Raw genomic sequence first — 15,541 nt, forward strand, 5'->3', positions numbered from 1 at the left:
ATGTGTATAAGAGACAGGAGTACAACGTGCCACGGGGAAATGCGGCTGAAGGGAGCGAGCCCCCTCCCGAGAGCGGCGGCGTTCGGCCCGTGTGGGGACCGCCGGCTGCGTGTCTTTTGTATGGGGGCAGCTGGTCCTTGCCGTTGCACCACACGCAGATTAAGGGGCCGAAACCAGTCAATAAAACACATCTTCAGGATGAAAAGATAACCCTTCTCAGAGTCATCTGTGTCTCTTCGAGGCACGTCTCCTCCCTTCCCCCGCTCCCCGGTATGTGGCAACGCCGACTCCTGCTCCTTGAGGATCCCTGAGCCTGGCACAGCAGCTCCTCTGTCTTGCAACCTCCATTTCCCCCCCGTCCCCGTTACAAGTGCTGCCACTGCTGTTGAACAAACACAAATTCAGGCACAGAAAGCTTGTGGCTTGCCCAGCATCCTTTAGGGAAGCTGGTCTGCAGTCGGTGGGGGGGATGCAGGCAGGGCATTTACAGCACACCAGCAGCCGGTGGCAGTTTCTCCTCTGGACGCTCCCAGTGTGTAAGAGCCATGAGGTAGGTTACTCAGACTTGAAAATGGAGGACGGCAGTGGTAACCAGCCTGTTGTTTGGTGGAGTAAGTCTCAGCAGTACTTCCTGTAATGGTGGTGCTGAAAGTGATGTTTCACTTGGCTTAGCTGCTGGTGCAGAGCGAAACATCTCCAGTACTAGCTTTGGGGTACCTACTACTCAGCATTGTCAGTTACATCTTTTTTTTTTTTTTTTTTTTTTTTTTTAAAGTAGAGAAGTATTTTGGGGTTTTCTCAGCGTTAAATCTGTTAGCCGTGATAGGAGAGGATCATCTTTTCTGCTTCTAAAACTGAAGGTGGGGAATGGCTATGCCCCCTTGTTTGGGAGACAGCTTTAGGATGTGAGAAATTTGCAGGACCAGCACTGAGATTTTGATCCCACAGCTCTGAGCTATCAAAAAAGCACTCTCATCCCAGACAAGGTAGCCAAGTCCCTTTCTCTGTGGCTTGTTGGTTTAGGATTTTTTTTTTCCTTACCCCCTTGCTGGTGGCAGAGGAAACCCCCTTTCTTCAAACTTAGGGGTAAGGCTTGGTAGTATAGAAGGTTAGTGTTATCTGCTCTTGATTGCAGTCTTAAATTAATTCATCGATCCTTGCTCATGGGCCAGGATCCTATTAATTCTTTGTGATTTACAAATCCCCTATAAACCTTTTATTGTTGAAACTGATTTATGAGTTCCTGACCTAGGAATATGCTACTGTGGCTATTTTTTTTGTACTGTACACCATTTTCTCCTGTGTTTCCGAGCAAGCATTGCCTTTATAGTATACTCATTTGGTGCTCTGCCTGTGTCTTGCTTAGTGTGAAAAACAGTTGTCTGTTATGTATGCTCTATTTTTTTCTTGCGCATAATAAGCAAGGAATATTTAAATAATGTTACTTGGAATCGAGATTACTTTGATAAAGATCCAAAGTTTACAAAGGCTACATAAGGTAACATGGGGAAGGGAGCAACATTAAGCAGTAATTTATTTTGTAAGATCCAGATATGCAGAATATATATCTGTACCAGCCCTGACATCCTTGGGGGGATGGTAATCTGTCCACTGTGTTCAGACCTGGAGGAGGAATTCTAAAGCAGCAGCACCAGCAATGGAGAAAGTCTGTAAGCTGCCCTCATGGGAAGGTAATTATTAATAGGAACAAACCTGTATAATAATAACAATGCAAAGAGAGTGAAAGCACTTAGGTGCTTGCTGTGGAAAGATTAACTAGCGTACATTGCATTAACACATAGCTGCACACGTGAAATACAGTCCTTGTATTCCAGTTCTTTCTTAGCCCTGTGTTCCCGTCGCCTCAGACGAGCCTCTTTCTCTCCTGTGGCGGTAGGTAGGTGGTGGTATGTACATCCTGTGTATGGACAGCTTGCTTAACTGTGTGCCAAGAGACTAAAAAAAAAAGCTAGTGCTGTTGGTGATATACTTGCAATAGGTCCTGCCAGTAAAAGGAGGGTAAGAAAATAAATGCCAGTGGAAAAAAGGATATGTACATCCCTGTGGTCAAAAGCACTTGCGACCATGTGTGTTGTGTCTTAGTGCGGTTTTATAAGAAGTGACTGTACTGAAATTTCCCACCTTGAAGTTAATTCCTTCAATTTCTCCAGGTCTTCCTGTTCCTTCTGTGTATTGTGGTCCTGTTCAAAGTCTGCTGAAGCCAGTGGGAGTAAGTGGATTTTGCATCAGGGTTCTGTGCCAGTGGCTGAGCTGCTTTCCCCCCTTGTGTTCTCTGTTGGCACCGGCCACGGTGTCAGTTCCTCCTTTTCGTGTGTACTGGTGGTCTGGCTTCGGATGTCTTGCAGGCAGAGTGCTGACTCAGCACCTCAACCCAGGGTTTCCCTTTGCTGTCTCCTGCACCACTAAGAGCCAGAGGGGAGTTTTGATACAGGTACACGGGCACTGTGATCACTGAGGATAAATTAGTGTCCTGAGGTTTAAAGCATTTAGTCATTGTGGGGCTGGTGATGGCTGTTTTACTAACAAGTAGCTTGAGTCACAAACAATTCATGGGTGAACCCAGTAATCTAGTTTCTCAACTGAGTGCAAACAAAAGGGAGTTTCAGAGTTAGTATTTTACCAAATAATGAACACTGAAGGTTTTTAATTTCTTATCAAAAAAGCAATCTGTATCTTCTAATTAATTCATAAAATTGGTGTAGATCCCTAAATATTCATAAAACACAATTAGCAGTATTTGTGATACTTAAATATTACTGTATAAAATGGAAAGAACAAAAACATTTTATTTCATTTTCTGCTGTTTAAATTTCTCCATTTCCTGCTAGCACTGAGATTAGACTATACAGTTCTCCTTATGTTTTTTTTTCCCCTTTCTTTCTGTTTTGTTTATTTATTGTCTCGGTGGTAGGAAGGTTATATGCTAGGAAAAAAGTGCTATTGATTTATTAAGAAAAATGGAAATAATTTTCTTCAGAAACCTTACATTTAAAGATTTGTCAATGCTTTTGTGTCACTGACATTTTTAACATTTTTTTTTATAACAAGCAGTGAAAAGTCTGTGGAGTTCACCACGCAAAAACTTGTGCATGTGACTAATTGTCCACAGGTGTATAGTCTCATGAGCATGCATGCATGCGTAAGGTTCTCTGGGATCATGGTAAAGGTGCCTGATCTTGACACTGTATGTTTTTGGCTGTGATGTTGACGTGCTGCGGGCCTATGCTTGTATTTGCCAGACGAGGGCTGAAGTACAGAGAAGGATGTTTGAAATACAGTTTTCTAGCAGCTACCAGCATTGTATTTGTAAAAGCGATTATAATTACTGTTTCAAAGCTATTCTGTACCTCTTATCTTGAGAACACTTTGAGCTGTGTTTTTTCAAAGCTTGACTTGCTTTCATTGAGGATGGGTCTGGCTCGAGATCTTTTGGTCTAAGCAAATTGAGTGCAATTTTCTTTTAACCATGTAACAAAGAATAGGTACTGTTTGCTTGCCAAAAATTTTTCCCCTCAGAGATTCCAAACAAATTTAGGAAAGAGCAAAGCCAGTATTTCTAGTGTTTAACTTCTTGAGAATCATCTTGGGTTTTGGCATGTTAAAAAGGAAAGTGCGTCACAAGTCAAGTTGGCACTTTATAATACCATCGGTAATACTCATTTCCACATCATTAATTTTAACTGACACTGCTTCAGTCTTTCTCTCACCACAAATTTCTTTAATTAAAAGAATTGAAGCTTTTTCCACTTATTTCTATATTGTTTTCATCTGTATTCTTCCAGTCTTGCAAGAGTAGGTTCCTGTCCCCCTTCAGGAAATGGATAGGAAGAGAAGCTCAAAGACCTTCATGTTGCAGCTGCTAGAGTGTTCAGGGAGATATCCTTGAAAGGAGGAAGCTTGTTTTCTTGGAATCAGGCCAGCAAAATGCCACTTTTGCCCACTGCTTGGAGTAAAGCAGTAGCATGGGAAGAGAGTATGGCTGCACCAAGGACCTGTTTGTTGGTACTGTTTCAAAAGAAATACCTTCCCTTTTCTTCCTCCTCTTCAAATATAAATCAGGATATGAAAACATGTTGTTCCAGGTAGTCTCAAAACTGTTGCTAGCTATAATTTTCCTTCTTTCTGGTTGATCTCGTTCCTCAGAAGTGATTTGTTCTGAGACTAAAATAGTTGTGATATTCAAGACTTCTGAAACAATCATCCAGCCACCCTTAGGGGAAGAGGAAAGTTATTTGATGCTCAGAATTTTTTTTGTTTTCAGAGATCCTTTTCTTGGTGACTCTGAAGAAGCAGAAAAAATGACCAGGCTGAAAGCATGTGGCAGTCAGCAGTGGGTGAGAATAGCAATTGCCTTTATTCATCGTGGTCCTGTGTTTTGTATTGTGTGATCAACAGGAAAAAGAAATGTGACCTGCATTGCTCCTTGTTAGTGTTAAAAAAAGAATCCTCTCTGTATATGGTCTTTTTGTTAAAAGTTAGGCATCTCGGGTGCTCTGTCTTATGAAGGTCTCCTTTGAAGACCAGGATAATGCAATGGAAGATTTCTTAGACTCGAGGCGTGGGCATAACAGATAATTAAACACTGTTGCTACCTTTTCCTATCAAACATCTCTTCAGAATGTTTGCTGTATGGTCAAATTTTTTTTAAATTACACAGTTCCCAAACAGGGGTTTTAAAGTCCCTCTCTATTCACTTGCTTAGGATTTTTTGGTCTGAGTCGCATCTCCTGATATACATGATCCCTGTATGCCAAGACCATGGTTGGGGCTGCCTAAATAGAGGTGTCTGCTGTTTTAGATGTTTTATCTGTGACACTCACATGGAGCTGGTAAATACAATGAGACCTACAGCAGTGTCCTGGAACATGTGCTGGAGACCAGTGATGCTCTAGATGGACCTATTCCTTAGATTTATTATGTAAAAATACACACAGAGAGTAAAAAACCTGAAAATGAAGGCTCTTTATAGGCCTTCCAATGAAGAAGCGAGGCAGGCTCCTACCTGCCCCCATGCAACTGAATGGCTACAAAGCCACAGCCAAGGTGCTGCGTTGGGTTTTTTTTCTCCCTTGGACTTCATTCTTTGCAAGTCAGCACTGAGATAAGTTTCTCTATAAAAGATGTTCCTGAATGCCCTTGGGTTCTACAGAAGTCGGGGCTGCCGCACCTCTAGTTCCTCTAGTGTTTTCAAGTCTGGCCAATGCCACAGATACCAACATGCCTGCTAAAAGCAGCCTTTTTTTTTTTTTGGGGTGGACTTTGTTTGAAGCACTTTATTCTTACTGCAGTGATTTTCCAATCTGGGATTATAGCTCTAAGGAGAAAACAAGCCCATGGGATGTGTATATGAGTATGACATCTGAATATCTATCTGTTCTTCAGCCATGGCAGGATAGGAAGGAAAGGGAACTTACACACTTTCAGCTGGTGGGACAACTTGTATAAAGAACACCCATGCCTGGAATAACACTAGTGCAGGCTTGCTGAAGCCGTATGTGCTAGAGATGGAGGCAGTTCTATAATCTTGCAGTAGCATAAGGTTAAAAGAGAAGCTGGTAACCTTAGGGAGATCTTTGATATACCTTGATGTGTGCACATACAAAGTTAACTTTGTCGTATTTTGCTGACAAAAAGTATAGTTAGTCTCAAATACACTGATTAAAAACCCAAGCTTATACAACACTGATTTGCTAATCATTGAAAATAACCTTTCAGTTCAAAAGCTTCCTCTGTGAATATTAATATTTTATATAGAAGTATTATGTAATAGACATTTTGTTGCCTTTGCAGTCCTGCACAGGAGAACACATTGTTAAGCTGATGTCATTTGGATTGTTCAGTATAAATTTGTCCACTAAACCAATGCAAATGTCAGTGAATGATTAAAAAATCCTGCATATTTGTACATAGTATTTTGTGTACAGATCATGGAAGGGGGAATTATTTTGGTCTGACAATCTTTGCATTAAAATTTGAGTGAGAAGTGTGAAAAGTAGTGTACTATCTTGCTTTGTTTTCAAGCACTACTATGGTTATAAACACTTTCCACATGCATTAGCAATTGCCTTCATCAAAGATGCATCTGGAGGAACCAGACTTCACACTTAATCTGACTGGTGTTTAAAATACAAACTGAGAAGTCTACATACAGGGTTCCTCTCAATGGCTGCCATCCAGAAACTTTCATGTACTTGTTTTCTGTCTAATTAAATTAAGAAATAAAGCTTAAACTACCTAGCTTAGAAGAGGAACTGACAAAAGGGAAATGAAACTTTTCATGCACTTTTTTAAAGTAATGTTTGCTATTTTATAACCCATGCTTAAATTTCTTCAGTGTCTTACCTCCTTGGCATTGTTAGCAGACAGAAAGGGAAGACTGGCTTGATAGTTTTGCTCCTCTCCTTTCCTGTCCATCTGACAACAAATCTGTTGGCTCTTGAAACAAGGAAGCAGAGGAATGCAGATACACAAATGCTTGTTGGTGCTGCAGAAATTGTGAGTTTGGTCAGTGCTAGTGTCCCAGTGGGAAGTGGATAGGAAAGTGTCTAACAAGAAGATAACGGGAGAAGAGTTGTTCTTGAAAAAAAGAGTGGACACTGAGTGTGCTACTAATCAGGAAAATGAAAAAATACAGTGGTTTGGACAAGACTCGATTTTCAGTGGTTAAAATTTGTGGTTATGCTTTGTTTATTTTTAGTGTAATTTGATTTAGGATGTACCTAAATTGAAAGGTGAACTTAAGGGTGCCCTTATTAGCATCAATCAGTTTAACTGAAACAGATTTTAAACAACGAAACTGATGGGGCCAGGGTTATAGCAGAACAATAGTAGTAAAGCATGTAGTAAAGCCAGAAAATAAAAATGAGGCATGCAAAAATACAAAAGAAAATACTAAGTGTTGCAAAGGAAAACATAAAACAAAATTATTGTTTTAATAATTGTTGAGGTAAGTGTGAGTAAATATAAAAGAAAATCTTAAAGCATGAAGCTGTACTGTTCTGCACTTGAAAAGTGTATGAATCCTGTTTGACTGAGGGAGTCTCATCTCCAGAAGCAGGGCTTTCACCTTTCATGCTCACAGCTGTATGGCCAAGTTCTCCCAGTTTGCATTCAGCTTGAAAGTATGTTGCAAAGTAATACAGACCCCTGTGTGGACATATGTATTCATTACAGCAAGTTTAATGGGCACCTATAAACTTACAGGTTGAATTGGTACAAGCCTGGTTTTGGCTGAATAGTTTTGCATCTGCCTCATTTGTGTTGTAAAATCGCAGTTGGTCCCTGTGCACAGCAGCCCAGAACAGCCTGGTCACAACCAGTATGCAGCTGGTCAGTGCGAGGAGCACCTAGTGCTCCTCCTCTGCAGTTCTTTTTGTGAATGAAGAGAGGATGGTGGCTCTCTGCACTCTGATAGGTGCTGTCACCTCACCCATGTTAAGGCTTCTTCAGTGTCTGATTATTTACCTGCTTGCTGTCTGAACTTGTAAGAGCTTAGATCTGGCTTGCTGTCTGCTGAAGAATGTAACAGCAGAGCTACCATTAGCAGTTCCCTCTCTTATTGCCTGTAGATCACACAATGGATTACCTATAGCACTGGGAAATCTTGCCAGCTTGCCTGTCAAGGTTTGATTTGTTTATGTCTTGTTATATTCCTGCCTTCTGCGACGGAAGAGAGGAAGGAGGGAGAAGTTTGCACATAGCCCCTGGCTCATGGAGGGGGGAAGAGGAGGTGGCACAAAGAGGAGAAGGAAAGAATTACAAGGAGCTCCTGAAATAAAGGGGATGTTGGGTGACATGTGAAAAGCTGAAGCAAAGCCCTAATATGGACAATGAACTTTTCCAGGAGTGCCAGTGGGATCCTGTAGGCTCCCATGGAGTAGGAGGAGTGCCTAAGGTGCTTTCCAAAGGGACTGGTTTCAAGACCAGCTGGAGCAAATTTGAGCTCACGCTACTGCTGCAAGGGGAAGTCCTGCCTTCCTGCCCACCCACCTCTGCCTTGGTGGGGCAGGATGCTTTTTCCAGGGACACACTAGGGGACAGAGTGGGAGTATTAAGCAGCAGGGTGGCCACAAGTCATTTTAAGCTGATTGCAAAACCTCACTCAGAGGTAGCAACAAAATCTGATATTTATCTGGTTAGGTTACATGCTGCTTTTGACAATACTTCTGCTGTAGGATTCTGTACAGGTTTGGTTTTTTTCTACTCTCCTGATGGCATGGCATTTTTCCTGTGTGGTGGTTTGTTGTTTTTCTTATGCAGTAGCAAGGGAGGAAGATGGCGTTTTAACCAAAGTGATTGTCAAATGTCTGCTGTTGGCTGGGTTGGAGATACATGTAGAACTGAAAATCATTCATCTGTGCTGAAATTAAACCTCTAGTGACTAGAACTGCTCCACCTATTTTATTAGTTGATTTTTTCCCAAGATTTTTACTTTCTCCCAAATACTGTGATTTCCCTCCTTTTTTTTTTTTTTTTTTTTTTTTTTTTTTTTTGATTTTTTTCCACTCTGTTAGCAATGATTGTTTCCCTGTTAAATGCAACCCCTGTTAAGCACAACAGAAGTGGTGTTTTCCTTAGTGGAATAGATGTTTGATCAAGTGACTGTACAAATGAAGGCAGGCACATGTAGGCTACAGTATATAGGACGTGGCATTTGGAGGTTGAACATGTTATGCCTGAAGTGCCAAGTGCTTGACTGTGATTCAGATAAATGTGATGCCAACACCCCGGTGTAAATGGGGTGTAAATCTTTCCCTATGCTGAAGGGGCCTGAAAGAAAAGAGAAGGATTAAAGGGAATGAGTGCCAGAGGGGACTAGGTTATAAGAGAAGTCATACACATGCTCCTTATTTAATCTCCTTCATACTCGCTGTCCCACATACTGACTATAGTAGTGAGTGTGTATTCTTGTATCAGAACTGATGTCTCTGTAAGAAGTTGTTTCATTTTAATAAATAGAGGTTGTCACTTCAAAAATTGGAGGGGGAGCTGAAGGAAGAAGCATAGAGAATTCCTCAGATGGGATTTGGAACAAAATCTAGGAGGATTTCTGTGGCAAGAACTGTGGGGAAGATTCCTTCATTGGTCTTGGCTCTGCCTAAGCATCTGCTTACACACTGATAGGATTTATATGAGAATTTCTGCTTTAGATTGGGTGGGTTTTGTTGCTGGTTTTGTTTTAAACCAAAATCTTATGAGTGTGTGTTTGTCGTTTGTTTCTTCCACCTCTCCTCTAGGTATGATCCAACTCATGTGCTTGGTCTATTCTAGGAAGGGGGTGGTGGTGGTGATGGACTTCAGCAGTCTTTCAGGCTGTGATACAGTTCTTGAATACAAGCTGTTCTGTTCTTCTATGCCTTATCAAGTATGGTGGTGGTGCTTTTCAGCCTCTCCTGACACCTTTCCCTAAACACTGATGCATTTTCAAAAAACACAGCCCTCCTACTTTGGAGGTGGGAACTGCCTTTGCCTTCTGTCTTCAAAAATTGTTTGTTGCCTTTGGGGTGGCTGCCGAGGAGGGGTTGGAGGGCAGAGCTCTGCTTAAGCCCTTCTTGTGTGGGTCTCTGACCTCGTGAAAAAAGATTACAGAAACAGCCAAGGTGAACGGCCCTCTGGCTATGGGAGCATTTTCTGTCAGTGCAAGTATGATCCAAAGGTCTGTTCTGAAACCTGCTTGCAATAGCCCTTTGTAAAGTACCTACTCAGAATTACACCACCACCATGCCTCCCCCCCCGTATATTTAAAAAACAGTCTCTGAAAACTCTAGTTCCGAAGACGTATGCTGTGAAAGGGATTTAATTCTTCCGAGACTACTTGACCACCCTGACCCCTTTGAAGGAGAAAATTCTTTAAGGTGCATATTTTATTTGCATTATTTGATGGTGTCTTCCACACCTCCTTATCCTGGGTCTCTATTGCTAAGACGAAACCTGGAACAGCAGGTTCCTGCTGACCTTTAAAATGCTCTCAGTGGAAAGCATGACACAGGGCTTTTTCCTGTGGGCTTCTGAGTGCCAGCAGGTGCCAACCCTGAAAAGGCCTTGGAAAATAAATTAAGAGTGAAGTGTGTGTTGGGTGGTGGTTTTTTTTTTTTTTCACCAGTGGCTTGGGAGCACCTCAGGTGGGTGAGTGCACTGTGCTTGGCACTAGGCACAGACCCTAACAACACAGCAGCTTTCCACTGCAGCTGCTGCTAGCGTGGAAGCAGTGGGCTGGTGGCTGAAGCAGGGGATGCGGCCAGTTGCCCCTGCCTTTGAGACCTGGCTGTGGGGCGTTCCCCGTGCTGGGGGGCTGTCTCCATTCCTGTCGAGGTGCTGCTGCCAGCCAGGCTGGGGCTTGCCAGTCTTGCAGCGAGCACCCTGTAGTGCTGGTGCTTGCACCCTGGCAGCAGCGTGCAAGAGTTGGCAGTGCTAGGAAGGGTTTGGGCATGCAGCAGCACTGCTTGGGCTGCAGCCAGGGCAGGAGAGGCGCAAGAAGGGCAGCAAGGCAGTGGTGGCCAGCCTGCTGCACACAGACAGTCATGTAGAGTCGTGCCTGTTGCTAGGGGACTCGTTTCAGTTGTGAAGCAGCATTGGTCTAGGTAGCGGCTTTCTCAGTGTTTGTTGATTGGAGGCAATTACTGTAAAATACTTGATTTATAATGAGGCATACTTAATAAGCAGCAAACTAAAATAAATACTCATGAATTACCTGCTGGAGTCTGGCTGTTCGCTTTGAGTTGTTGCTTTCCATCAGTGGGCTCTGCTGTGCCCTGGAGCCTTTGAGCAGCTGGCAGTGAAGGCAGCTGTGCTGGGGTCTTGGCTGGTGGAAGTGTTGAGCTAAAGGAGGAGAGGGGATAGTCCTGTTTCTTCTCCATTTTGTTCGTCAGGGGGATAGAGGTGTTTTCCAGAGGTTTTCCAGGCAACTCATTGATTCAAGACAACCTGCTTACCTGGCATACTGCTGTAATGCAGCAGGGCAAGTGTGATCGAAGCATTTGTGTGGAGCATGTGCAGTGTGCAGCTGCCATGTACTGGGGTCTGGTCTGGCTCTTAGGGTGCTGTAGGGAAGCAGTGGCGTAGAAATAGCAGTGCTCTTGGTTAAGTTCAGATGAGCCAATATGTTTAAGAAAATATGTGTAAAATGGCAAATTGCTAGTTTGAGGGATCTCCACGCTTCAGGAAAGACCACTCATTTAGAGTATTTCTGAAATTGGTAAAGTAAGGGTGTGCTCAGCCTTCCCCAGAGATCAGGCACTGATGGCAAAAGGATGACTAACATTTTGCTTCTGTGTTGCAGAGTGGTGTTTCTCTGACACCCCACTAGTGTCAACACTTTATTTAGCCACTTTGATTCACAGCAGTTTGTTTTTATACAGGAAGAGTCTGTGGTGCTTGTCAAAATGAGAAAGTGACCATCAGCACCTGACTTGGTATTCCCATCACCAGAGTCTCCTGGAGCCAGCACTCAGCCCAGCTGAAGCCGGAGGAGAAAGGAGAAGCACAGCCTGATCAGGTACTGAGCTAGGAATGGGAAAAGTTTCTGATGCTGAGTTCAAGTGAAGTTGTGGGTGATTAGTTATAGAAATAGAGTTCTATTCCTTAAAAAGTCTTGCTAATATATGTGATAGGATGGTGTCCCAGTAACAGCAACCACATCATCTGTGGGCCTAGCATGGGTGCTTGAGTTCTGTAATGGATCTGAGGTAAACAAATGCAACTTTGTGTTTTTCTGGGGGTATTTGATTTGCACATCTGATGTGCAGTATGGCTCAGTATGTGTTTGCCAATACCTGTATCCACGCTCTGTTTGAGTTGGAAAGAGTGGACTAGCAATACTCTTAAATGTTTGAATGTTGAAGAGCAATTTGATGTCCTGAGGAAAGAGTTTTTCATCAGCTTTATTCTCTGTTCTAATAGAGAGATTTAAGTGCAAGTTTTTGATGAGCACAATGTAATGCAGCCACCAGAGCACAGAAAGGTAGCAGGCTGATGGGTTTTAAGACAAAACTAGCTGTCAGCTTGCTAACTGTGTTTTTATTTGCTGAGTTTTCCATAACTGTTCCTGGAAACTGATATTTATTCTTACATTCACATCTTTCAGATTGCCATACTTAAGTCTTAGGTTCATCTATGTAGACAGAGAAGTTCGAGGTTTTGGCTTATTGTATTCAATTTATTATTTGTTTCTTACATAACTGTACTTACCAATTTATGTGGAACTCCTGCTCTGAGGACCATGTTCTGAAAAGACTTTGCATATTTTTGTGCGTCTTTAGAGATTCCTTAAGACAGGGCTACTATTTAACGTGTGCTTGTACAATGCTTGGGATGGCAGTGGCCCGCAATTCACTTCTAGAGTGAAGCATTCTTTGAAGAGGCACAGTGTTTTTCTATTCAGGTGATGCTTTCTCTAGAACTACCAGCATCTGTCCCTTAGACTGAATTTATTAGTCACATTTTTATGTTATTTTTTTATTTGACCCAGGTGGAAACAGTGGGGTTTTGTTTAGATGATCTGTTAAGGAAATTATTCCTAATACTCTAGAGGTAATTTTCAGCTCACATTATATCTTGTGTGGTTAAAAGAGGGAAGTTATTTTCTGGCATGCACTGGGAATCCTTCACTCTTTTATCTTGAGAAATAAAAATCATCATTTATTTGATTCAACAACCAGCTTCCTGCTTCCCAAGGAAGAGATAGTGTCTCATTTGCCTGCAAACATCCCTCCTGTGGAGAGTCTTTGTTGGGGAGTTAGAGGAAAGCTAGCAGCTACTAGTAAAATAGCTGCATAGCAGGATGGAGAGGGATTATTGAAGCATTACTAGGAAATTCATGGCTGTGTGCAAGACCTTATGTGCTCCACAGACGAGCTGACCTAAATTCTGCAGCCAGGCCTTACTGGTTGCTGCATTGATGTGATGTGGCAGGCTGGATAACCTGCAGCAGTTCTGTGTTTTTTTTTTTTAAAAAAGGAGACAGAGAAGATCTTTATTTGAGTAGGAACACAGATAGGGCAGTCTTTATAACTGTACTGAGTCTGTCTTAAACTTTTTTGTTGTTTACTAACCCACACTTCTTTATTCTTAATATTGAGTACTTTTGATGTAATCAGGATGAATCTGTGTTATAAGGATGCTCATTGGGAAGAGTGGAGAGGTTGTTTACTCCTGGATAGGGTACATGGATGGTTTTACTCATCAGAGGCTTTTACAGAGATGGTTTGGAGTTTCGAGATAGGTTTTAGCAAAGAAATAGTGATATGTATCTTATCAGTAGTGAAACAGTTAACCAACTGACACTTAGTGATCTCCTTGGGGGGTAATAGGATTAGTATCTACTTGACATAATGGAATGACTTGCACTTATGTTTTCAGGCAGTCTGTTTGTTTTTCAAGATTATACATTATACACTAAGCAGGGCACAAAAATTAAAATAGAAAACAAAATGCTGTGTCTCAAAGTAAAGTTGGTCAGTCTGACCTATGTGCAGAATTTTACTTCTGTTACTTCTTGTAGTAGGATTGTGATTTTTGCAGTTTAGTTTTTGCTGGCACAAAACTGGTGTGATGGCAGTTGCTAGTTCTTCCCTTTTTCTGTGGATGTAAGCTAGACTGATGCAATACTCTCCTTTGCCTTCACTATTCCTGTGTGCACACTTCCATTACCCGGTCTTGCCACTTCCTCCTGAGCTGCCCCTATGGCTATGAGAGGAATTTTTCTGCTGGTGCTGCTTAAAACAGATCCTATGAAAGGAACAGTTTCTACAGGTAGAAAAAATTCACAGCCACTAGAAGGGTTTTTGCTTGCATAGTTGGGAAGCAAGAAAAAGTGTCTTGGCTGATACAACTAAATCAGAAGAACATGGAAGCGTGGCTAGCGGCTTTTCTGTGTGAGTGTTCTGGTCTGGTTACTGTGATAGAGTGCATATGTATAGATATAATATATTTGTGTCTGGAAGCCTCTTTTGTGGGAGCATAAGCTTTAAACTCTTTTGAATTTTTTTAGAGGAATTTCTGCAGCTGCAGAATCTTGAAGCGCCAGGGGAAATAGTGATATTCTCAAACATAACTGGTTTATTTTAGATCACGTTTCACTGATGTGCTTTTGATTTGTTTTAAGAACAATTTGTCTGTATAAGCTATTTGTTTACTATACACACATAATAAGCGGCAATGCTGACTTTCTTCTTGAAGTAGGAATGAAGGGACCCAAGGAAGATATGGATTTGCTTAGTTACTTTCATTTCTTGTGTCCTGCTTTACTGGTGTTTTGGCATGTAGCTCCTCTGTGTGGTGTAAGACTGTTCATTCTCCAGAGGTAAGCAAATCTGACGTATTTACTTGCTGTGCATCAGCTCCGAGTTAATTACAAAAGTGTATTGATACCAAGCTTAATGTTAGGAGGTAACCTGTCAGCTTGCTCTGATCTGTTCATGGAGTGAGTGCCAGCTGTAGCTTGTGCCAATGGTCCTTTGTATTTCATGTGTTTGAGCTGTATGAGCTTGTGGCAGAGGTGGAGGGTGAGCCTGGGAGTAGCTCGCTTGTGAAAATAAAATCAATTTTTGACAAAATCAAGATCAGTTTTTGACAGTGGCTACCAAAGGGCAGACAAAAGATGGACGTCCTGAAGAGCTGTGTGTTTCAGTGTCCCCCAGCCTCTGGGGGAGGGTGTGCTGGTTCCAGACGTGTTGCAAATGGCAGACTTTCCTGGACATTTGCCTGCAGTTTGACTTCTAATATAATACTAAGGAAGCTCCTGCCATGTTGTAGGGTCTGCCTGCTCCATACTGAGTAATATCAATGTTGGTATTGGCCACGGTTAGCACGGTGTTGTCAGTGAGGGAGGAGGGAAGGGCAGGGCTGCCCTGCATCGGTGGCAGCCGGTGCCAGCCATCTCCCAGCTGACACCAGGGACCTGCTGTGTGCCCAAGGGGAGCCAGGAGACCCTGCAGGGACCTGGCCAGCAGAGGAAGCACCACTTGTAGGCACTTGTTCCCTCCCTGCCAGGACCAGGTACAGTGAAGGGGTTGGAGAGCAAGGGCCAATTCCCTCATATGTACATGTGTGTTTCAATACCAGAAGCAGTAATTAGAAGGTTGTTAATTGACAAATGAAATGGATTTAAATTTCTCCCCAACTGATAAACTGTTTTGCTTGCAGCAGTGTTATTGCCAAGGCTGCCTCAAGGCAGAAGTAAATTTTTCCTTTGGTGTAGATATAGATATAATTTTGACCGCTTCTCTGCAATGAAAAGGATTTCTGTGTACCTCGCTCCAATGTTACAATTTTCATGTCAGGTTATCTTTTCTTTCTTCCTGTCCTCCCAGCAGAATTTTCAATGTTAATGTTAGATACAGAAGCTGAAAACCAGCCCTACTTCAATGATTTTTTTCCACTGGTTTTGCTCGCATATTTCTTTGCTGAGGCAGATGTGCCCGTTACTGCTAGCAAAAGCCAGTCCCCGCAGCCATGCATCTGTGAGCTGAGCTGCTTCTAGCCGGCTTGTCTTGCAAGCTTGAACCTGGCCTGGCTGCAAGCA

At 42.5% G+C, this 15,541-nt stretch overlaps 1 protein-coding gene across 1 annotated transcript in view; it reads left to right on the forward strand.

The window, feature by feature from the left end:
• The first annotated feature begins 529 nt into the window (after positions 1-529).
• LRRC8D (leucine rich repeat containing 8 VRAC subunit D) overlaps positions 530-15,541 on the forward strand; it is a 52,529-nt gene continuing 37,517 nt past the window's right edge. The window contains exons 1-2 of the mRNA XM_026854248.1: positions 530-550; positions 11,379-11,515. The gene's annotated coding sequence lies outside the window, so the exon portion shown is untranslated. The remainder of the gene's footprint in view (positions 551-11,378; positions 11,516-15,541) is intronic.

The sequence above is a fragment of the Athene cunicularia genome (genome assembly GCF_003259725.1).
Source record: "Athene cunicularia isolate RWA chromosome 8 unlocalized genomic scaffold, athCun1 chr8_part1, whole genome shotgun sequence".
Classification (NCBI taxonomy): domain Eukaryota; kingdom Metazoa; phylum Chordata; class Aves; order Strigiformes; family Strigidae; genus Athene; species Athene cunicularia.